Below are 24295 nucleotides of genomic sequence, written 5' to 3'. Positions count from 1 at the left end.
GCATACAAGGAGCAACTTGTGAAGTGACAGAATATTTGAACTGTGGTAGGTAAGAGTTGATTTAAAAAAAAACGCAGATGGAATAGGAAACACGGGAAGAACAATGAGGTATCATTATCACAGCTGGGAAGGTTTAACTCCCACTTGAAGACTTGTGTCCCTCCTAGGATGCATGGTAATTTGTGGTTCCCAATCACCTCTCCTACACTTTCAGAAGATACTTCTTGTTTTATTGCTTTTATTAAGATCATTTGACATGAACTTTCTAAATTATTCATTCGGGGCACCTGGGTGGCTCAGTTGGTTAAGCATCTGCCTTCGGCTCAGGTGATAATCCCAGGATCCTGGGATGGATCTGGCTCCCTGCTCAGGGGAGAGTCAGCTTCTCCCTTTCCCTCTGCCCCTCCTCCTGCCTGTGCTCTCTCTCACTCTCTCTCTCACTCGCTTGCTCTCTCTCAAGTAAATAAATAAAATATTTTAATAATAATAATAATAATAATAATAATAAACAACTATCCATTCACCCACCTGAAAAATTTCCATGTATGGTTACCAAATTCCTCCTGCTAGTGAAGAGGGAGGGTCACTTTGATTTTTTTTCTTAAGATTGATTGATTGATTTGAGGGGGGGGAAGACAGAGGGAGAGAGAGAATCTCAAGCAGACTCCCCACTGAGTGTGCAGCTGGACACAGGGCTCAATCTCACAACCCTGAGATCATGACCTGAGCTGAAACCAAGAATCAGATGCTTAATCAACTAAGACACCTAGGTGCCCCTCACTTTGATTTTCTAAAACAAATACTTCTACCTGGATTATTTCTTCTTTGATGACCTAAAGACCAGTCCACCAAATACACCTTATTGTTAGGGTGACCACATAATGTATCACCCAAACCATATTTTAGAGCTGCACTATTCAATATAGTGGCCACTAGCCACTTAATTAAATTTAAATTTAAGTTGAATAAAATTAATTCAGTTATACTTGTCACCTTTAGGTACTTGATAGCTACTGATGCCCTGTTCCATAGCTACAAGTACCTACTATGGTAGGTACTTCACTAGTACCTACCATATTGGATAGTCTGGATATAGTATATTTCCATGATCACAGAAAGTTCAATTGGATAGTTCCATGGTGGGGAATAAAATTGGGAACTATGAATAATAATTCTAGGATAGCAGATATTAACTGTCACCAGCAAACCAAGACTTATGGTTACCTTACTTATCTTCAACTTTTCTCTTTATTGCCTTTTTCTTTTGTCTGCAGATGACAAAATTTTTCCTTTATTAAAACAAAATGAATACTACCACAACCACCAGCTGACACACCTTTACACTGATCCTATTTGTGACACTAAATATTTAACCAATTAAATAAAAATAAAATTTAAAAAAAACAAAAGTATTTTTTTAGCTATTGGTAGGAAAAGTAATAACTTAAATCAGTTCGCTTTTACTTTACAATTGGTTGTTGCAGGACACATTATAGTTACCACTAATTGAGTATTTACGATGTGCTTTATATGGTGGTAAATGCTTCATATTTATCATTATTGTATCATTTAATCATTATGTCATTTAAAAACATTAGATGAATATTTTGAGGCCAGTAATTATTATGGGGGTTCTGAGCAGCTAATCAAGATGGAGAACCCTAGCTGAGATTGCCCAAAGTGAGTGAGAAATTGGAAGACAATGACTAAACTTGAGGATGCCAGGAAGTATTAGAGGCTGGAGGAACTCAATGTTGAAGCTGATTCCAAAAAGGAGCTGAATTTTAAATGAACAACAGAGATGAAGTCAAGAGCCTGGTAGAAGACAGCCATGGACTAAAGCAGGGACAGCAGGAGGAATCTTGGACAATTATTCTGAACACTATTTCATATTTTCAGCTCATTTAAATGGGTAAGTACAAGGCATGTATGTGTCAGACTGTCATAAAAACGTCCCATAAAAGTGGACAAGCCCCATGAAGATAATACCTGGTTGGTTATAAGTATCACCAGTACATTTCAATTCCTTGGACATTATTAAGTCTGAACAAAACCTGAGTTTCCAAGCATCCCTTGACATTGCCATTTGAACTCTGTTTACTGTACTTTAAGCTGCCAAACTCTCTTTCAAAAATAGCATAAATAACTGGCACAAAAAAAGGAAACATAAATTAATGAAACATAATAGGAAACCGAGAAATAAACCCACAGTTATATGGTCAATTTGTCTGTGACAAAGCAGGAAGGAATATGCAACAGGAAAAAGACAGTCTCTTCAACAAATGGTGTAGTGAAAACTGGACAGCTACATGCAAAAGAATGAAACTGGACCACTTTTCACACCATAAACAAAAGTAAACTTAAAATGGATTAAAGACCTAAATGTGAGACCTGAAGCCATTAAAAATACTGGAAGAGAGCACAGGCAGTAATTTCTCTGACATCAGCCATACCAACATTTTTTTAGATGTGTCCTGAAGCAAGGGAAATAAAAGCAAAAATAAACTATTAGGACTACATCAAAATAAAAAGCTTCTGCACAGCGAAGGAAGCAATTAACAAAATTAAAAGGCAACCTACTGAAAGGGAAAAGACATCTGTAAATGACATATCTGATAAAGGATCAGTATCCAAAATATATAAAGAACTTATCAAACTATCAAAACCACAATGAGATATCACCTCATGCCTGTAAGAATGGCTAAAATCAAAAACACAAGAAACAACAAACGTTGACAAGGATGTGGAGAAAAAGGAACCCTCGTGCACTGCTGGTAGGAATGCAAACTGGTGCAGCCTCTGTGAAAAGCAGTATGGAGGGTCCTCAAAAAGTTAAAACTAAAACTATCTATGATCCAGTAATCACACTATTGGGTATTTACCCAAAAGATACAAAAACACTAATCTGAAGGGATACATGCATCCTAATGTTTATAGCAGCATTATTTATAATACCCAAACTATGAAAGCAGTCCAAGAGTCCACTGATAGATGAATAGATAAAGAAGATGCAGTAAATATATATACAATGGAATAATATTCAGCCATAAAAAATGAAATCTTTCCATTTGCAACAACATGGATGGAGCTAGAGAGTATAATGCTAAGTGAAGTAAGTCAGTCAAAGAAAGACAAATATGATTTCACTTATATGTGGAATTTAAGACACAAAACAAATGAATGAGTGAGAAGGGGAAAAAAGAAAGACAAACCAAGAAATAGATTCTTAACTATAGATAACAAAATGATGGTTACCAAAGGAGAGGTGGGTGGGTGGATGAGTGAAATAGATAAAGGGGGTTTAAGGAGTACACTTATCATGATGAGCACTGAGTAATGTACAGAATTGTTGAATCACTATATTGTACACCTGAAACTAATGGAACACTGTATGTTAACTCTATCATAATCAAAATAAAAATCTTAATTAAAAAATTGAAGAATAGCATAAATAACATTATAGGACAAATGGCAAAAAAGGAAAAGTAACTTTAATTACATATGACAAAGAGTTCTGATTCCATATTTATAAAAATGTTCTTTCAAATAAATGATCAAGCTAAACATCTAGGGGTCAAACTTCGTATCTTATCCTAACACTTCACACTGAATGCATCAACAAGTATATCACCAGCGCTAGCTCCAAAGTATTTCCCAACAATGCCTAGTTTGTCTTGCCTCTGCTATTGTAGCTCTGGGCCAAGTCTCCTTTCCCTCCTGCTTGAATTTGTACAGTAACAGCACGCTGAACCCACTGTTTCCTTCCTAAAGTGGATGTCCCATGGCACCCAGAATGACATTTTAAAATTTAACTAATCAGGCGCCTGGGTGGCTCAGTTGTTAAGCATCTGCCTTTAGCTCAGGTCATGATCCCAGGGTCATGGGATCAAGTCCCACATCGGGCTCCCTGCTCAGCGGGAAGCCTGCTTCTCCCTCTCCCACTCCCCCTGCTTGTGTTCCTGCTCTCGCTATCTCTCTCTCTGTGTCAAATAAATAAATAAAATCTTTAAAAATAAATAAATAAAATTTAACTCATCATTTCCTGGTTTAGGAACCTCCAAAAAGGTTCCCCCCCTGCATATAGGGAAAAAAAACTAAACCCCTTCCCATGGCCACTATTACTCTTGGCTCAAAGCTTTTGCAGTGGCTCAAAGCTTTTGCAATGACTGCTACTCTTCTTAGAACACCCTCCCTCCAGATCTTCCCTTGATTAATTTTCATCATTCAGGTCTCAAACTACATGCTCCTTTCTCAAGAGATCTGAGTTGGTATCTGGCTTAAAGCAGCTTCTCTTCTCTCTTGGATCACATTGTGAAATTTGTCATAGTATTTGCTAATTTTGTAATTATGACTTTCCTTTCCTTTTTTCTTTTTTTTCTATTCTTTTTCTTCCTTCTTTTCTTCCTTCCTTCCTTTCCCCAGTCGAATGTCAACTCTTTGAGAAGAGATTACTCTCTGCCTATGTTACAACAACAGTATCTAGCATGTAAAAATTGATGCTTGGCTAGATACACTGTGGTATATCTGTACGAAGGGATGTACAGTAGTGTAGAAAAATGTTCAGTAAAAAGAGTACACTGTTAAATCAAGAAAGTATGATTTCTAGTTGCAAAGGAAAAAAAATGAGTGTACATATGCATACATAAAACTGAAGTAAACACACCAAGGGGTTAAAGTGGTGATCTTAGCATGATGGAAATGCTATTTCTTTCCCTCTTTTTCAATTTAACTGAATTCTTATTATGACTAAAAACCAAGTAAGATGTTCAAAGCAGTTTACTGATGAAAAAGTAATTTGGTGTAAGAAGTAGAAAATAAACTTTTGATATCAATCCTGTTTTTGAGCACTAGCCAACTCATAGGTCAAGAGCACTATTTTGAACTCCTAATGATATGTCACTAATACGTGTGATTCCTTATATCTTAGAGTGTAAATAGAGTCCCAAAGTAAGTGAAATTTTTTAATTTATTTTCTTTAAAAACTAAAAAAGGCCTAATAGTATTCTATCTATCGTTCCTTAATAAAGTGCCACTGAGTTCTATTTTTTATGCTTTTTTTTTATGGGAAGTGATGCAAAAAAGTGCTAACAGAGCAGATCTGAGACTACTTATCCTTAGAAAGGTCTGCTTCCAAGGTTGGCCCTTGGCTGACATCTGGGAACTTAGATTTCTCAACATGAACTGATAAGAGGGACTTACTTTGTCTAAACTCTGTACACACAATATGGTTTATGCTGAGCACCTGCTTTCTTTCTCAATGTCTAGAATTTTCGTATGTGCCAGGCAGTCTGCCTACTTGACCAACTCTTAATAAAAATCCTGGGTACTGAGTCTCTGATGAGCTTCTCTGTTTGAAAACATTTCATACATGTTGTCACAACCTGTTGCTGGGGAATTAAGGGCTCCCCCTGTGACTCCACTGGGCAAGAACCCCTGGAAGCTTGTGCCTGCTTTTCCCCTATATTTTACCCCATATGTCTGTTACCTTTGCTGATTTTGTTCTATGTCCTTTTATTGTAATAAATCATAATGCTGAGTATGACTATATACCAAGTCCTGTGAGTCCTACCGGAAAATTATCGAACCTGGAGGTGGTCTTAGGGAGCCCCTGGCACAGAAGCTAACTTACAGAGTGGGATCTCTAGCCCTTTTGTCATACATTTGTATTAGCTATACAATGATTAACATATAGGTTATCTCCTAAATAACATGATACAATGAATCCATAGCATACCTCTCTGCATGGCGCTATTGTATTTAACTGATTCTCACAGAGAGAATCTCCAAGTATAATCAGACAAGTAAAATACAGATTCCACTGAGTCTAAGTGGGCTGAGTCCTGGCTTGGGTTGAGAAACCAGGTTCTTCTTGTTGGGGTGCAATTTAGGTATTGGTGGCACCCCATGGGAATCTGTGTCCTTTTGTTTCCCTAGCTGAAATTTATATTTAGTGCTATCTAGTAGGAAGTGGAAAAGAGCTAAGAGTCATATTATGTAGAGCAAAATGGGGTAAATTATGGCATCTGATTCATAAATAAGATCAGAGGATTTTTTTCCCATGTTTTTAAAAGTAGCTTAGCTGATCATAATGAATGCCATTATTTTCAAAAAGTGTTTTTCACTTGCTTGAGACTTTCCATTACTGGAAAACAAACTATACTCTTTGTTTTTTGAATCAACACATAATAACATGGTATGTCTTTCTTAAGGCATCTGTTTACCTTTCATTATGGTCTGGAATGTGTTCAAGCAGAGATTTAGCTCATGGCTCAGCTCTGTCACCACCTAGCTATGTGACCATAGGTAAACTACTTAACCTTTTAAGCCTCAATTTCCTTATTGGGAAAATAACATCATTCTTTATTGCTGTTAATAATGAGACAATAGACGCAATGTTCAGCTGGTCATTAAATAACGGTTCTCTTCCCATACTCAGTGTAGATCCAATGGAGACAGACATAATCAGACATAAAGAAATAAAGATGTCAGCTGTATTACTAAGACCATTAACTGGAGGACATGACTTTAGATCCATAGCTAGGAGTGTTTCCTGATTCTTCACCCTTGAGATGAACTTTCCAACCCAGTCACTGGCACAACTGAATAACCATAGGCTTCCACTGCAGGGGGCACTCCATAGCACAGGGCAGACCAGGCTGCACCCATCTGCTTGGCAGACTGGCTCCAAAACAAACCATGATGAAATTCAACCATGTGGAGAATTCACCAATGTGGAGAATTCATCAATTGGAGAAGTCATTTCTCCTCTTTGGTATGAGTGAGTGATGCAAAGAGCAATCAGAAGTGATGCTCTACTCTGACTGAAGTCTCTCCAGAAGAAAGGACTTTTTCATAAAACAGGGCCCAGTATTGTGTATAACAGAGAAAGCGTCCAGTGAATGTTCAGTATGATTTTTACTATGAATGTTCCATGAAAGACTAAGGACCTTGCAATCAAGGTCATGTCTAATTACCTCTTACTCTCATGGGGCCTTCACACCTGGCACTAATAGATGCTCTGGAAGGGTTGGCTAATATGTGAAGGAAATGCAAAACACTGTTATTATTCCATGCCTTTATTCTGGTGGTTTGAACTAATAGTGTGGTAAGAACATTGAAACATGTGCTGGGAAACCCAAATTCTAACTCTGTCTTCTTTGCTGGTTATTTGACCTTAGCAAAGCCACTTAATTTTTTTCGCTAAGATATGATGCTAATAATAGCCTTGCTACCTGTTTCACAAGAATAAGATGAAATAATCGATGTGAACATGTCTTGGGAAATATGTAAAATGTATGATGCAATGCTAGAAATTTCATAAGCCCGCTTTCCACATTCAAAATTTTAAAAAGTAAGCTGCAGCATGCATGGATTCTTTACACTGGCTTGCTCATATCTTATTCTCAAACTCTCGTGTGAGTCTGTGTCTGCCTTTTAGTATCCTTTTCTTCAACATTTAGATTGAATTCTAATACTTTCATCCTCCTCAGATACCTGCATCACAATTTCCTCTCCCTGTCCATTTGGAACTTACATGTTGCCTTGTTTCATGTGTTTTCTTCTACGTACACTTCATTCTTGCTTGCATTTGTATTCATCACAGTGCCTAGTAGAGTGCCTTGCTCTTACTACTTATTTTCTAAATGTTTATTTGAGTTGAAGAAACTACAATAAAATAAATGACCCAATGACGCTTGTCCCTCAGTGGTTTTAGTGGAAAGCACAAAACTATTCCCTCAGGATGGCATAATTTAGAAGGATGGAAGCATTGAGCATTAGTCTGATACTTTTTAAACCTATGAAAACCAAGAAAATCTAATAATGAATGCATCAAAAATTTGTTTTCTTGTTTCATTATTTCTCTGTTCTAGGTATTACTGATTAACTTGTAATCACCATGCTAATGAGGTCCCTTGTGGGCCACTTCACATCTTTAAACTATACCCATAAGGTGAACTGCAAATGTACCTTTTAATCACAATTAGAATCTAATGAAATACTTTAAATGCAGCAACCTGCTATTGCCCCCATCCCTGGAAAACAGTTTAAAACAAATCAAAAGGGGTAAACAGCATTATATTTGCAAGGAAAAGACAATGCTTCACTTAGTAAATGTCTATGTGTAACATGTATAAGAAGATCCACTTGAGTAATACCATTGCCCCACAAATATGATCTGAGATATAGCTCATATGAAAAGCTATTATGTTTGATATTGTAAAAGGATCATCATAATAAAATAAAATTAGAAAAATCCTAACAATAGCCATTAGCTACAGATATTACACAAAATGAAAGAAGAAAATATGATGCTATGTACATAGAATATAATGACAGAAGCAGGTTATTATTTAAGCATGAATAAGAATAATGTCAACAAATATTGCACATAGATAAGCTGTCATGATAATATTTCCATCTGTGTTTTCCACAGGATATGCCAAAGTAAGCCTCACATTATTTGTGGCTTAAAAAAGTGCCTTTGTCACCTGAGTTAACATTACATTTTCCTGGGCACCTGGGTGGTGCAGTCAGTTGAGCAGCTGACTCTTGGTTTCACCTCAGGTAGTGATCTAGAGTTGTGAGATCGACAACATTAACATTACGTTTTCCTTAATATGTTTTAGAAATGAAATATAAAAAATAGATAATTAAAATTAATTTAGGATAACTGGAGGCTAAGGTATTTTTTATTAAAATGTGCACTGCACAAATAAATGAATCTCACCAAAACCATCTCAAGTGCCAAACGTGAAATCTCTTAGTTATTCCAAACTATTCTACAAATTCTAGTCTAGTTTGCAAATTCTTTTTCTTTCAGAAAATTTATTCTCTGTGCCTTATCCTGATAATAGAAATTATTCAAATAATAAAATGATTCTCAATATAATAAAACAAAAACAACTACAGAATTCCTTAAAAATATCATGCAGCTCCTTTCCTGTGATATATCTTTGTAAATATGCAGTGTGCCTCATCTATTTATATATTATTCTTATACACATAAAATGAAAATCCTACCCTACTCAAAATTCCTTTTCAAACTTTTCTTCTCATTATTGAATTAGATGGCATAGAAAAACCTCTCAAAGACAGCCCCGTCCAAACTGACTCAAGTTATTTTTATGAGAATGTTAACTTAAAATATATATGTGTAAAATTAATACCAATTTTTAAATGCTTATTATTTTTACAAATTAAAAATTAATTTTTGCAAAGTAAATGCTAACAAATTTCAAAGCTGGTGAAATCCAAATAAACTACCTTAATTTGATGGGATGATGATACTATTCTGTAGGACACTCAATGGTGTTAGCAAAGTGAATACAGTGTTGAGTGTTCAGACTACATTTTACTCTTGAGGTTTTAGTGCTAACTAAATTCTCTCTTCTTTCTTTGAATGACTATTAAAACTTTCCTTTTAGAAATGTGTCTTGACATCACTCAGTCGCAAGCTGATGTAAAATTCATTTTTCACATGATAAATCTGGTCTGTTCTATCTTTCATAATTCTTGACAATGACATTTTTATTATCTGATACCAAGGAAATCTTAGTCAAAAAATGCAAACTCAGGCACTGAAATCCTACAGTTTTAACATAATGACTGAGCAAAACTTCAGTGAGATACCACCTCACACCAGTCAGAATGGCTAAAATTAACAAGTCAGGAAACGACAGATGTTGGCGGGGATGCGGAGAAAGGGGAACCCTCCTACACTGTTGGTGAGAATGCAAGCTGGTGCAACCGCTCTGGAAAACAGTATGGAGGTTCCTCAAAAAGCTGAAAATAAGAGCTACTCTATGACCCAGCAATTGCACTACTGGGTATTTATCCCAAAGATACAAATGTAGTGATCCAAAGGGGTATGTGCACCCCAATGTTTATAGCAGCAATGTCCACAACAGCCAAACTATGGAAAGAGCCTAGATGTCCATTGACAGATGAATGGATAAGAAGATGTAGTGTGTGTGTGTGTGTGTGTGTGTGTGTGTGTGTGTGTAAAATGGAGTATTATGCAGCCATCAAAAACCAAAATCTTGCCATTTGCAATGACATGGATGGAACTAGAGGGTATTATGCTAAGCAAAATAAGTCAATCAGAGAAAGACAAGTATCATATGATCTCACTGATATGAGGATTTTGAGAAACAAGACAGAGGATCATAGGGGAAGGGAGGGAAAAATGAAACAAGACAAAACCAGAGAGAGAGACAAACCATAAGAGACTCTTAATCTCAGGAAACAAACTGAGGGTTGCTGGAGTGGAGGGAGTGTGGGAGGGGTGGGGTGCCTGGGTGGTAGACATTGGGGAGGGTATGTGCTATGGTGAGCGCTGTCAATTGTGTAAGACTGATGAATCACAGATCTGTGCCCTTAAAACAAATAATGCATTATATGTTAATAAAAATAATTTTTTTTAAAAGACGATGATTGAGATGGCCTGGGACACACATATTTTAATGTTTTTTAAGATTAAAATGAAATAACAATACAAAATGTAAAAGTTCTCAAAACGCTCAGACTTGAGAAAATACCTACTTCAGGCAAAGAAGGTGAGTGAGTTTTCTCTGGTTTTCACTAGGAATGTTCTGCATTTTCTAACTTTTAACATTACTTCTTTAGACTTTAGGATACTATTTGAAATGGGGGTGAGAAAACCTGCCTCACTACGTCATTAGGGCAGGGGAGAAATCAAGGATGGCACTTTCTTTTCAGTCTTGGGCAACTAAGAGGATGATGAGAGGACGTTACTTAAAAGAAAAACTGGTGGGGTGAGGAGTATGAAAGAGATGAGCATATAGTTAGTGGGAAAAGAATCAAGAATCTTCAAACATGTTGTATTTGAGCACTGGTGAAACCTCCAGGTGTGGCTGCTGGAGGATAGTTTAACGTAAGGATCAGTACTTCAGAGGAGAGGCTAGAGCTCCGCGTGAAAATCTGTTTGATCCTGTCTCCAGAGGAGTTGGACAGATTTGCGAGAGGGCGGGAAGGCTACATATTCAAAGGGTAGCACTTGTGGGTGACACTTTCTGCACCTGAAGTGATTTGCTGGCTATTTCGGCCCCGTCCTTCTTTCTCTGTCTGGTCAGCAGAATTCAGGCAGTAAAGGCAAAGCCCACCTGGACTGGCAAAGACCTGAAACCATGCCAATCTTTCATTCTCTGTCATCACTCTCTCTCTCTTTTCCCTCCTCTCTCTCTCTCCTTTCCCTCTCCTCTCTCTCTCTTCCCGATTACCCTCTTCCCCCACCTCCATCCATTTGACTTCTTTCTATATATAGTTCAGTAGTAAAATCTGGAAAATTGGTTTTGGAGAATTTGTAAGTGAACAGGCTTTACCCACCTACGGCCTTTTTGATATGAAGCTATGACACCAAACTTGTTGAAGAAAAAGCATGGCCACAGATCAACTAGTAACTAGTTCTCTGTCCTGGGTTTGGGGACCCAAGCCGAGGCAACAATAAGGTGGTACTTTCCTCCTTTATGTCATCATTGCTTGTGAATGTACCCCCAGGGGAAGGGTAACGGTGGCCTAGGGTGAATTTTTGACACCCTGGCTGCCCCAATGTCATAATTATTTCTGAGAAAGTTCAACTTCTTCATTCAGTTCTTACATTCCATCTGTACCTGTCAGATGGTTACCTCTACTTTGGTAACAGACTTGCAGAATTTAATAAATAAAACACTATATATCATTTACTGTCCTTTTAGATTGTACTCTTAGTGAATATGAATACTCTGCTGATTCCATTTAACTTGTAACAGATCCGGGCACCTGCTTCTGGGCTGCAGCACATCTCAGCTGTGGGGTTTTTTAAATGCTTTAGCAATTGAAGTGCATCTTCACTATTGAATGGCATCCCTCATCTGTAAAGCCATTTACAAACTTTACTGATCAAGCTGTACATTTCTGAGTTGGAATTTAATCTACAGAGCCTTCTGCAAAATGAGCTGAATCCTTTACTAATTATGGGCAATGGTAGAATTTATTTGGTTTGTAGTAATTTGCATTATTTGCTTATTATACCCCTTGGTTTCTGCTGCAGACTGCTGTGCAGTGTTGCTGGAGCTGGGAAATCACTCTCCACATCATCCTGCTCCCGAGGTGAGAGCATTTTGGTTGCAGATGAAATGTCTTCTTAATGTGAGAATCCCACCATTCATGCATGCACACATCCTCTATGTCCACATGAAGCCATACAGTGAGGCCTGCCTGGACATCTCTTCATAAACCTCTATGAAGTTCTGATGTTCCAAAACATTAAACCAAAACACTGTTATTCCATTTGGCCACGGTTGCCGTATGACTCCCCTCAGCCTCACACAGTAAACATTGTGTTCCCTGTAAACAACTCCTAATGCTATTAAAATTGTTCCTGTGCTCCATACTACCACTCTTACTCAGGACACAGTGCAGCAGATTAAAAAGTGTGAATTATTTTAATCAACCCTGGATACCATTTTATGATCCCTTCTGCAAAACAATTATTTTATTCCAACTAAAACAGAGCAAATTGATGACTCAAAATTCCATAAAGATAGTCAAGCACAAACTTTTATTTCTGGTTAGCAAACCTACATAGACTGCAATAGATAATTATGATACAGTCAGAGTTCTGTTTTAAGAAATAAACTGCACCTCCATAATACTCTGGCAAATGCATCATTTCATATGGAGCAAGAATAAACACTTCTAGAAAAAGACCATATTCACATCCATTAGTATCTGAACCAACATCTAGGCTTGTCAGGTAAGATCAATATACCTGCTTCATGTTTGCATCACAGAATAACAAGAAGGCTTTTGACTGGAAAAGATAATGCCTGGAGTTTAATCCCGGTGTATCAGAAGATAAAGCACTCAATAGTCCAAAAGATTAAAAAATTTATGTTTTAGTACCTTGTAGACATTAAGCATATAGACATTAGACCAGATAAGAGAATATGGATAATCTTGAAACAAAAATATAAAACTGAGTCACTCATTTATGCTTGCTGAAGATTTTTCTCAAGAAAGAACATAAAAATGACTAAGGTTGACTACAGTATGCAGACAAGAAAATATATAGCCCAGTAATAAAGTCAGGAAATATGTTCCATATTAACAAATTCACTCCTCAATCCATAAACTGTATGCAGGAAGGTGTAATAATTCCAACATGACAGAATTTGTTAAAAATAAAATATACATAAATCTTTACCTTTTTAAAAACTAATCTCCACATTTGCTCAGGAAAGATCAGAATCACCAAAATTTGCCCCACTGATGGCTATTTTGTAGACATCAATGTGTCTACTGAGTGTGTAGACATCAATGTGTCTACATGATATGCAGACATCAGTCTGCCTGCTGAGAAATAAGTGTTCTAGAAATCAAATTAAATTATAAAAACTGTAGAACATCATACTTGGTTCCTGTAATATTTTAATGACTGTAGCATGTAACAGACTACAGGCAAATCTATCTGAAAAAAATAGCTTCTGAAGTTTTGCTAAATAGACCTTTCCTTTTGCCCTAATTTTATTTCAGTTCTGGGCAGATTTCTCTGTTTTCAGGAGACCCCACTGACTTTGAAAGCTGCGTCTCAGGGAGCCTTGCTAGAAGTATTCCAAGAATCTACTAGATGTCAAGAAGAAAGGCTTAATTTCAAGAATGTGATTCAAACTATTTATATTAATCTCTTTTATAAAATAATCATTCATATATTGTGGGGAATGAGATATTTCAGAAAAACTCAAAATCACATTAGAAAAGATGTAGTGCAGTGCCTTTTTTATTTAATTGTTTTCTAGATAGTTTGTACAGTGCAAACCCCAATAGAAACATGCTCACAAAATCTCCTATCCTGCTATGAAATTTTTGCCAAATACAATGGGGAAGAAAGGGCGAATGGAACAGGGAAGGCAGAAAAGTAAAAGCGGAAGCAAAACTATTCCAAATTTAAAGATGTGTGAACTTAGAACTGAGCTCCTGCCAGGGAATAACTTGCTTGCTTGCCTTGATGTAACCACAGCTCTGCCTGAAATACGGATAATATGCCCATCTCTGATCAGGGTGAGGGTCCAATATGCAACAATCTGTGGACAATACACTGTGAATATTACTGTAGATTTTACCTAGAATGATCCCTAGATATCTTTTTTTTTAAGATTTTATTTATTTATTTGGGAGAGAAAGAATGAGACAGAGAGCGAGCATGAGAGGGGGGAGGGTCAGAGGGAGAAGCAGACTCCCTGCTGAGCAGGGAGCCTGATGTGGGACTCCATCCTGGGACTCCAGGATCATGATCTGAGCTGAAGGCAGTCGCTTAACCAACTGAGCCACCCAGGTACCCGATCCCTAGGTATCTTAATGTAAGCGCTTACCCATAATTTCCTGGGGACTACCCAAGATGGTTTCTAGTCTTGAACTGGGGCCTCCTCCTTCATTTCTATCCTATCCACAAACAAGCAAGAAGAAAATGAGAGTAGCCGGTGACAGTGCATGCATTACATAAACAAACTTGTGCTGCTAGTGTTGTAACAAGTAACTGTTTATTTGTTCAGATTGGGGAAGGGTTATAAAATAGAGCCCTGTGTGCAGAAAACATACAGTGTTTGCTTAGGATGCTTTTCTGTAAGATTACCACATCCCAAAAACAAGGGTGGCAGGAGGCCCTCATCTACTGCTTTCTGTGAAGACAACGTTCCTGAGAGATCTGGCAACAGCCAATGGGATCAGCAAAGGAACATGTACGTCCATTCTAGAAAATAACCTGACAGATGACAACTAAAACTCTTGTGTGATAACATACTAACAGCCATGTCAGCATTAGGTGAAGTCCTAATCTTAATGTCAGCTGAACCCCGACAGCACCTCTCAGAAAAACAGTTGAGAATGCAGAAGCCCTTCTGTTTGAAAACACCTGGCCAAGGTGAGGATTGAATATGTTTATCTTTTTCTCTACCCTGTGAAAAAGGTAGAAAAGGGTAGAGAAAATGATAAACATATTCAAGACATGTGTGTAATAAGCAAGCCAACGTTAAGCTCTAAACTCTAATCCACCGCCTTTACATATTCCATGGAAGACTGGAAGGGGTTTGTAGAAAAGAGAGGGAGGCTGTCCCCAAAACAAAATATTGCCTATATAATCTGAGTTTGAGATGCATGCATATCAAATAGGGCTTCCAGTGCTCACTTCAGCAGCACATATATCAAATAGGGCTTCCAAATGCCAACTTTCTACGAGTTCCAAGTAATAGAAAGCCAAATCTCTATTGTCTCTTGAGTCTTATTCATTGACTTAAAGCCAATAATCTCATGAATTCTGTCCTGTGATTTATAGGACAGTGGCTGTGTCTGTCCCAGGCATTTTCTCTGAGCCTGCTTCTTAACAAAGGGAGTCATGCCACAGCCTTTAAATGAGGAGGTTCAGGGACTCTGAAAATGGATTACCAGTTATTAAACTCCTGTTATCCAGATAAGATGATCTGTCTCCACTTTTCTGACACTCTCCTCCTACCAAAAGGTGGGCAGGACAGCAATGCAAACAAAGTACGTTCTAGAAAGCACCACTTCAGCCATCCTAACAGGAAGATGCCTCTTAGGACCTCTTAGGACCAGATGCCTGGTCCATGAGATTATCTTTCCCCAGACCACAGATGACAGAAATACAGTAAGGGAGAGTTGATGCCATATCCTTTGTCATCCATTGCACTTCTCCCTTTTTTTTTTTTTGAAGTATCTAGAATTGAGAGTGCTTGATTTGATCAAATCATGTAGCACAATTAAGGGGTATATTTAAAAGCTGTGTCAAATCTTTTAGCTATCTTGGAACTCATGTATGACATGAATATGAAGGAAGAGCAGGTTTTGAAGGATGAAGTGGAGAGCTCACCAGACCCAGTTTATGCACCTCCCCAGATTTCCTCAGCCCTGGTTCCTGCCTGATATCACTATGACCCTCCAGGAGGACTACATGGCCCAATCACATTTAATGAAGCCCAGAAAGGAACTTTTAATTTTCACTAAATAAAGGCTCATGGTCTCCATCTCTGCCTTTATGACCATGGCCAGATAGACCACTGCAGGTTCCATCAGCTTGGCCACTTGGGTTCACTATAGCAACTGCCTCTTGATCTCCCAAATTCCCTGGGCACAACCTGAGGACACCCCACCTCATGCCTCACAACACATGTCCCCTACCACCTGTTTTGACGATTCCTTTCTACAAGTGGGGCTCAAGTGGGATCCCACCTGGTGCCCATGCATGTGCATAGGTTCTCCCACCTAAGCCGGTGAGGCTACAAGCTGCAGGAAGACGAGAATGCCCCGGGCTTGCCCTGAATGCTATGGTCTGTGTCATGAATGCTAGCTGCTGCTTGTTGTGAAATCTGCCTTCTTCAGTGGCTGCCTGGAGGGGGTAGGTGGCACAACCTAGAAGGGCCAGTGTGTTAAGAGCCCATTGTGTAAACTGGTCATAGAGAGACAGGAGATGAGAGAGGATCTAGAGGATGGAAAGATACATTTTTCTTTTACCTTCCCTTCCCTAGACTATTACAAGATGCAGTAGTTTCATACTGCCTCTTGGAAAATGTCTTGTGAAACTGAGCAACAACTGAAACTTGTTTTGAACCCGAGGGTAGCTTGGGAACACATCCACTTGTGTTAGGATGTTATCCACATCCTCTATCCCTGACTTGCTTTCCTATTCTCCTCACTCTGGCTCCCTTGGGCTTGCAGCCTGCAATAGAGTGCTAACATGTCACTTTTGCCTCAGGCTTTCTTTTCTAGGAAACATGAGTTAATACTGGAAAGCAAAATAATGAGATTAGTCCACGTTGAGTTTGAGACTCCTGTAGGACACCCATGTGAAAATGTCCAGCAGGTAAACAGATACAGGAATCCGGATTGATGAGCGTGCATCCTACAGTGGGAAGTATTGGAGTATGCATGACTTGATCCCTTTGACCTGTTATTTTAAATTATAAACTAACAAGTTATCTTTTCAAGTGTCTACTATTTGTTAGCTATGGATCCTGCAAGTAATGTTGGCACAGTACAGAGTCACTGGAAAAAACAATCACATTGTATAGGGGTTCTTGAACCTGGGTCCATGAACTTAGATGAAAAAATAAAAATTGACATCCTTATTTTCACTAATCCCTAACTGATGTTTCAATTACGAATGGCAAAAATAAACCACAGTAGTCTTAGCAGTAAATGTTATACTGTCAGCAACAGAAATCACAGATATTTTCATTTCATGTCACATAATAGTTGTCACAGACAACTCACACAACAATCACTACCTTTAAATTATGGCAGTTATTAGACCTACTGGTAGATCACCGTTAATATGTTGTTATAATATCACAAAGTGTTCCTCACATTTTTCAATATAATTAGTCTCCTTTTTTTTAGATTTTATTTATTTATTTGAGAGAAAGAGAGAGTGAGAGCGAGGAGAAGAACAGACAGACAGGGACAAGCAGACTCCAGGCTGAGTGCAGAGTCTGTCGTGGGGCTCAATCCCATGACCCTGAGATCACGACCTTGAGATCATGACCTGAGCTGAAATCAAGAGTCGAATGCTCAAACTACTGAGCCACCCAGGCTCCCCAATGAGTTTCTTTTTAAATCCTAGATATTTTTCAGATGTAGTGAAAAGAAGGGCACACGCACCCCAATGTTCACAGCAGCAATGTCCACAATAACCAAAACTGTGGGAGCCGAGATGCCCTTCAGCAGATGAATGGGTAAAGATGTGGTCCATACATACAATGGAATATCACTCAGCCATCAGAAAGGATGAATACCCACCATTTGCATCAACATGGATGGGACTGGAGGGGATTATGCTAAGTGAAATAAACCAAGAAGAGAAAGACAATTATATGGTTTCACTCATCTGTGGAACATAGGGAATAGCGTGGAGGACCACAGGGGAAGGGAGGGAAAACTGATATCAAAGAAGGAGACAAACTATGAGAGACTCTGGACTCTGGGAAACAAACAGGGTAACAGAAGGGAGGAGGGTGGGGGGGAGGGTAACAGGGCGATGGGTATTAAGGAGGGCACGTGTTGTGATGAGCACTGGGTGTTATCTGCAACTAATGAATCATTGAAAACTACATCTAAAACTAATGTACTATATGCTGGCTAATTGAACATAATAAAAAAAAAGATAAATCCTAGGTATTTTATAATAAACTAAGAAACAGTATTCTGAGCAGGGGGCCCACAGGTGGACGGGATTGCTAGGGCTGCCAAAGCAAGTCCTGCACACTGGGAGGTTCAAACAACAGACATGTACCGCCTCACTGTTCTAGGTCCAAAATCAAGGTGTCAGCTGACTGGTTTCATCTGAGGAGTGAAGAAAACTCTGTTCCATGCCTCTCCCCTAGCTTTTTGTGGTTTTCTGGCAATCCCTGATGTTCCTTGGCTTGTAAAAGCATCATTCCAATCTCTGCCGTCACCTTCACACAGCATTTCCCCTGTGTGTTTGTCACCAAATTACTTCTTTAATAAGAACACCAGTCATATTGGAGTGTGCCCCACCCTAATGACATCATTTTAACTTGATTATCTCTGAAAAAAATCCTATTGTAAACAAGGTCACATTCTGAGGTACTGGAGGTTGGGACTCCCACATGTCTTTTGGGGGGGCACCAATCAGTCCATAATAACAGGCCTCAACAAACTGTCCGAGCAGCCCCAGTTATAAGAGAGGTTAAAATGCTATTAAGGAAGAATATTCAACATAAGAAAATATTTTAATATATTCAAATGAGAAAAAATAACAGTAGAGAACTGTGGTTGTCTTATAATCCTGTTTTTATTATACTTATATTTTTCATATATATATGAATATATCTCCATAAAAAAAAAAGCTGGAAGACTATACAGAAAAAAATGTATCAGTGGTTTTCTTTCAGTGTTGAAATTGAGGGCATATAAGTAAGGTTTGCTTTCTCCTTTGTACTATTCTAAAGTTTGTAAATGTTCTTTATCTTAGCATTTCAAAAAAAAAGTGTTACATAATAAAAATATCTTTTTTTAAAAAGATTTTGTTTATTTGACACATAGACAGAGAGAGCACAAGCAGGGGGAGTGGCAGGCAGAGGCAGAGAGAGAAACAGGCTCCCCGCTGAGCAGGGAGCCTGATGTGGGGCTCAACCCGAGGACCCTGGGATCATGACCTGAGCTGAAGGCAGATGCTTAACGAACTGAGCCACCCAGGCGCCCTGTAATAAAAATATCTTCAAAGATTATAAAGATAAAAGATAAATCTTTTGAAGTGGAATACCCTAAAATTCTACCTTTATAAGTCCCAACTCTAAGTGCACTCTACCCCAAGTATTTGATAAATCAATAACTTTTCTCCTCATAGTTTTCCAAAACGTAGGTTTCATTAAATATATAGAAAAATTACTACCCATGCAGCTATAATGACCAATGAGCCCTCTTGTAAGTAAAACAGGACGTGTATATGATTTTCAATAGGACTAAATATATAAGTAATTATTTTACATACATTTATTCAGAAATGTATTTATTTATTCAGGAGAAGAATTATATGCAGTGAAACAAGTGTGAAGGAAATGAGAAAACAGTAAAGATGGATGAGGAAAGTGCCTTCTGGACATGTGAAAAGCAGCACAAGGAAAGTAAGTGGCTGGGTTGTATGACTAGTTATCCAAGTCACTAATTCTTCTTTTTTTTCTTCAGAGACTTAACTATTGCATGTATTTAGTAAAAGTCAAAAACCAATGAAGTTCAAGCAAAAATAAGTAAAACAAAATTTTAACAATTATTTTAATAAATAGATCTAATCCTCCTTGAAATTTTCCCCTTAAAAAACTTCAGAGCTTTACCACATTTCTCTACTTCTCTTTGGCAATAGTTACACAATATCAACACACAAGGAAGGGCATTAAGTAGTACATAAGATGTTATCATGCCAGAAAATGTTTCATTTGGGGTTTTGTTTGTTTCTTTGATACCCTAAATTTTACTTGCCCAGGCAATCAGAAAAACAAATACAATTAGAAAATAATTGTTTTAGATGGGAGAATATCAGAAATTAAAATAGAAAAGGATGGAAATGTGGAGATTATACAGAGCAGTATGACAGGATCCACAAGAGCAACATCAACCTGGATAGTTTCTATGATAGTCATTTGGCAAGCTCCTGGTCTTGGTACCTGGGCTGGATTAACCTTTAAGATGTATGAAATGATCATGCATTTTGCTCTGCTCCCAGTTCTTTAGGCATGGAGGTGGGCAAGTGAAAAGTTGACTCCAGCTTTGTAGTCAGACTTTCTAGGATCAAAACCAAGCTCTGACCTTGCTTGACACTGGTTATGTATCCTCCCTGTGCTTTAGTTTCCTGCTCTGTAAACTGGCACAATAGTGTCACTTGGAATTATTCCTGCCACTTGGAATCATTATGCAGATTAAATTAGGAAACATTTTTTTGTTGTTGTTTTTGGGGGAAGGGGCAGAGGGGGAGGGAGAGAGAATCTTAAGCAGGCTCCACGCCTAGCATAGAGCCAGACACGTGGCTCAATCTCACAACCCTGAGATCATGACTTGAGCCAAAATCAAGAGTCAGACGTTGAGCAACACAGGCGCCCAGGAAACATTTTTTAATCTCTGGAAAATCATATACCCCTAAACAATATTACCTACTATGAACATTATTACCTATTGATTCTTTAAACTCGCATAAATTCTACATAGAGATTATTTTCACATGGTTTTTACTATGGTTCAAGTAGCTCAGCCCCATCAAGAAACAACTCAGAAACCAAAATGATAATGTTATATGTCTACCACTACTCATGGATTTAAAACCAATTTCTTTTTTTCCTCTACAGTTTGTCAGTGTAAAGGCGCTTATTAACACCTCTAAAGCACATCAGAATTGTGTGGTGATCCCTGTCTGTCTTTTGCTGACTCAGACCTCTCACTTGTCTTTTCTTGCCCTTTGTTTGTTCTCTCTTTCTCTCAAAGACAGAAGAAAGAAAGAAAGAAAGAAAGAAAGAAAGAAAGAAAGAAAGAAAGAAAGAAAGAAAGAGAGAGAGAGAGAGAGAGAGAGAGAAAGAGAAAGAAAAAGAGAAGGAAGGAACGAACGAACCAACCAACCAACGAACGAACCGGTTTCTGGTCCAGGCTTCAGCTTCTGAAGACTTGATTTGTGGTAGGAAGAGAAGCAGCATGTTTTTACCTCCAATGACACTTCATTTCAGAAAGCTGCTTGAAAGGGTCTCCAGAGATCAATGTCAGAAATGGTCACAGCTATTGTTATGTTATTGGTCAGACAACAGGAGTTACCTACTTGTAGCAAGAAAGTTGAAACAAAAGCCAGCTGGTTAGAGTCATAGATCACAAGAGTAAATTCTATGAAATGGAATTTAACAGGAATATTTTCTAGTTTACTAAATCTATATATTGGCTTATGGATTTTTAAGGCATTATTATACAGAAAGGAAATGTGAAAATACCATCTGCACAGCCACTATTTTGGGAAATTCAATAATGCAGTGGAAAAAAAATTGACATACTGGCACATAAGCGAATCAATCTAGATTTAAATAAACAAAATAATGAGCCAAATTCAAGATTCAAATCCATTAAAATATCTTTTTATTTACAAAAAAGAGGGAAAACCAAACATGAAATACACACTTCCAATGGCACTGGAATAAGATGACTTAGAAGATACATGATACCATAAGTTCTGTTCCTGTCATTATACTGTTTTTCCCTATCTACTCAGTCCCAGGCACAACAGCACATTTAAAACATTGACATGAGATGACAGCTCTCATTGACTTTAATGGGACTTCTAAGGTGACAATAAAAATTCAGTAAGATCATACTGTATATAAAACCACTTTACGAGAATGAAATTAATAAAATCATAATATTGACATATGTTCAATGTGCAGGTGGAGTTTGTTAACTGCATTGTGTATGCATTCTGACTTGGATGGGCTTGTTCTAAAAATCTTGGGGGAAATTATATATATAAGTATAGAAGACAATAAAGTTACCATATGAGCTGTTGACAGTAAGGTCTCTTTTGACTCTGAGTTTTAACATAATCTGGCCTTGCCTGCTACAGATATAGTTGGTCTCTTGCTGTTCTTTTTGTCTCACAAGCTAAGGGGTAAAATTCTCCATTTTTGAACATTTATGAGCTACTTTTTTTAGGAGCTCATAAAAGTTCAAATTGAACAGTAACCATCTAATTTTGTATCTTTGTGTGTGCTGATTATTATTGGAACTGGCAATAAGATTTTGCTGAGAGCAGTGTTATGCATCATGTTCTAAGCTGGCTTGCTGGCACAGTATCACATGTAATATTGTAAAACAGTTTGTTCTAGTCAACCTCAACTGCAGCTACTGTGACTACATTTTGCAGATGATGAGACTTAATTGCACAGAAATGTCATTTTTCAAAGATCCTAGAAACAAAGGACAAAAACCAGGATTCAAAAAGAAATCTCATATTAACAAGGCCATCAGGCATCATTCTTGGCTCAGGAGATGGGATGAACTCTGAGATACCCTGTATCTGATTTGAAGAAATTGTAAATATAACTTTATATTCTTAAATGAAAACTAAAAGATAAAGCAGACAATTCTCTTAGACTGGTTACTCTAATCTTCTAAATAAGCTATTTTATTTTAAAAACACAGGTTAAATGTTTACTAAAATAATAAAAATCTAGCTGTACATATGCAGAAGTTACATAAGGTTTTAACCAAGTACAGAGGAATTTTTGCAGTGTTGATTCAAGAAAGGAAATGACTATATAAGCCTGCAAGAGTGAAATTTATTTTTAGTGGTCCAGCTTCCAATATGTAAGATGTAACCTATTATATAGTGGCATGCTAGTTATGCTTCATTAAACTGATTATATACCATTTCATGAGGATGAAATCTACTGGGACTTAAAGTCCAGGGCAATCAGTTGTAATAAGATGGATCACTACAGGTTGTAAAATATCAAATCCTCCAAGAAATAGATCAAAGCATAAAGTTTTTTATGTTGACAAACTCTGGGTCCTGGCAGAATAGTCTACAATTACAGGGCTTTTTTATGGTTTGGTTGCAACCAATTTTTCTATAAAGAAGTCAGTACAATAAATATTTTCTTTAAGCATTATCCATGAAACAATCATTATCTTTAATAAAAAAAATCAAATGTTTTCCTGTTTGCTAAATCACAAGTCAATGACTTCTCTATTTTTTGGCCCAGTGTAAGTCTCCCAATTTTTCTGGAAACCAAATATCATATGCTCTCCCCACCAAACCAAAACATGAGAACAAAAACAAAAAACGAAAACTTTTCCATTTCAGCCATATGCAAACCACAAGAAAATTCCACCTTGAGAAAAATATGTGGATAGAGTAGACCCTTTTAAAATAGTTTATTATAAACTAAAATTGTGGAAACAGAACGCAATGAAAACTTATTGCCTCTGACCCTCACCTCATATCGGCACGCAGCTGCACCCACTAGCTCCTGCTCTCTCATGCTTGCTCACACACTAGCTCACTCCCTCCCCCCTCCTCTCTTTCCTGTTCCTCTTCTCCTTTACTCTGAGGTCTCTGCTCTCTCGCTCTCAGCATAAACTGTACCAATTAAATGATGACACAACATAATGTGGAGGGAATTCATGCTTCTAGAGACAAATCACAGCTAACATTTATTGAGTGTTTAATATGACTAAGGCTTAGCAAGGCACCTTGCATTCTTTATATGATTTGCTTTAATCCTCAAAATAATCTACAAAGATGAATTCTATTATCTTTTTTATTTTTTTAGATTAGGAAACCAAGGATCAGTAGTAAGCAACTTGCCAAAAGTCACAATTTAAATCAAAGTCAAATTTCAAAATAAATAAAAATCCAAATTCAATATTTCTGTCCACCATGAAAAAAGAGCTCAGAGAAATTTCACCAAATTTTGAGAAAATGCTTTGCATAGCCAGATTTAAAATGTAGATACTGGATTATATATAAAAACCACTTTGGAGGAGCTCAAGGAGGTCCTTCCTAACAGCAGGCTAAACTCTTCCCAAGAAACTCTACCTGGGCTTAAATGGCTGGCATAATTGCCATTCAGAAAGGACAGGCAAATAGTGATTGAAAATATGACCCGCAAATCTGAAGTCACACACACACACACACACACACACACACACACACACACAGGATATATAGATTTACAAGCACTGATTCAGGATGAACCTGTTTCTTATAGAGGCAACTCCATAAAGTGTGCTCTGTTAGTAG

The sequence above is a fragment of the Callorhinus ursinus genome, unplaced genomic scaffold (genome assembly GCF_003265705.2).
Source record: "Callorhinus ursinus isolate GAN/ISIS: 27379988/994484 unplaced genomic scaffold, GSC_fseal_2.0 scaffold2, whole genome shotgun sequence".
In the NCBI taxonomy this organism is placed as follows: domain Eukaryota; kingdom Metazoa; phylum Chordata; class Mammalia; order Carnivora; family Otariidae; genus Callorhinus; species Callorhinus ursinus.
This window is presented reverse-complemented; position numbering follows the sequence as displayed.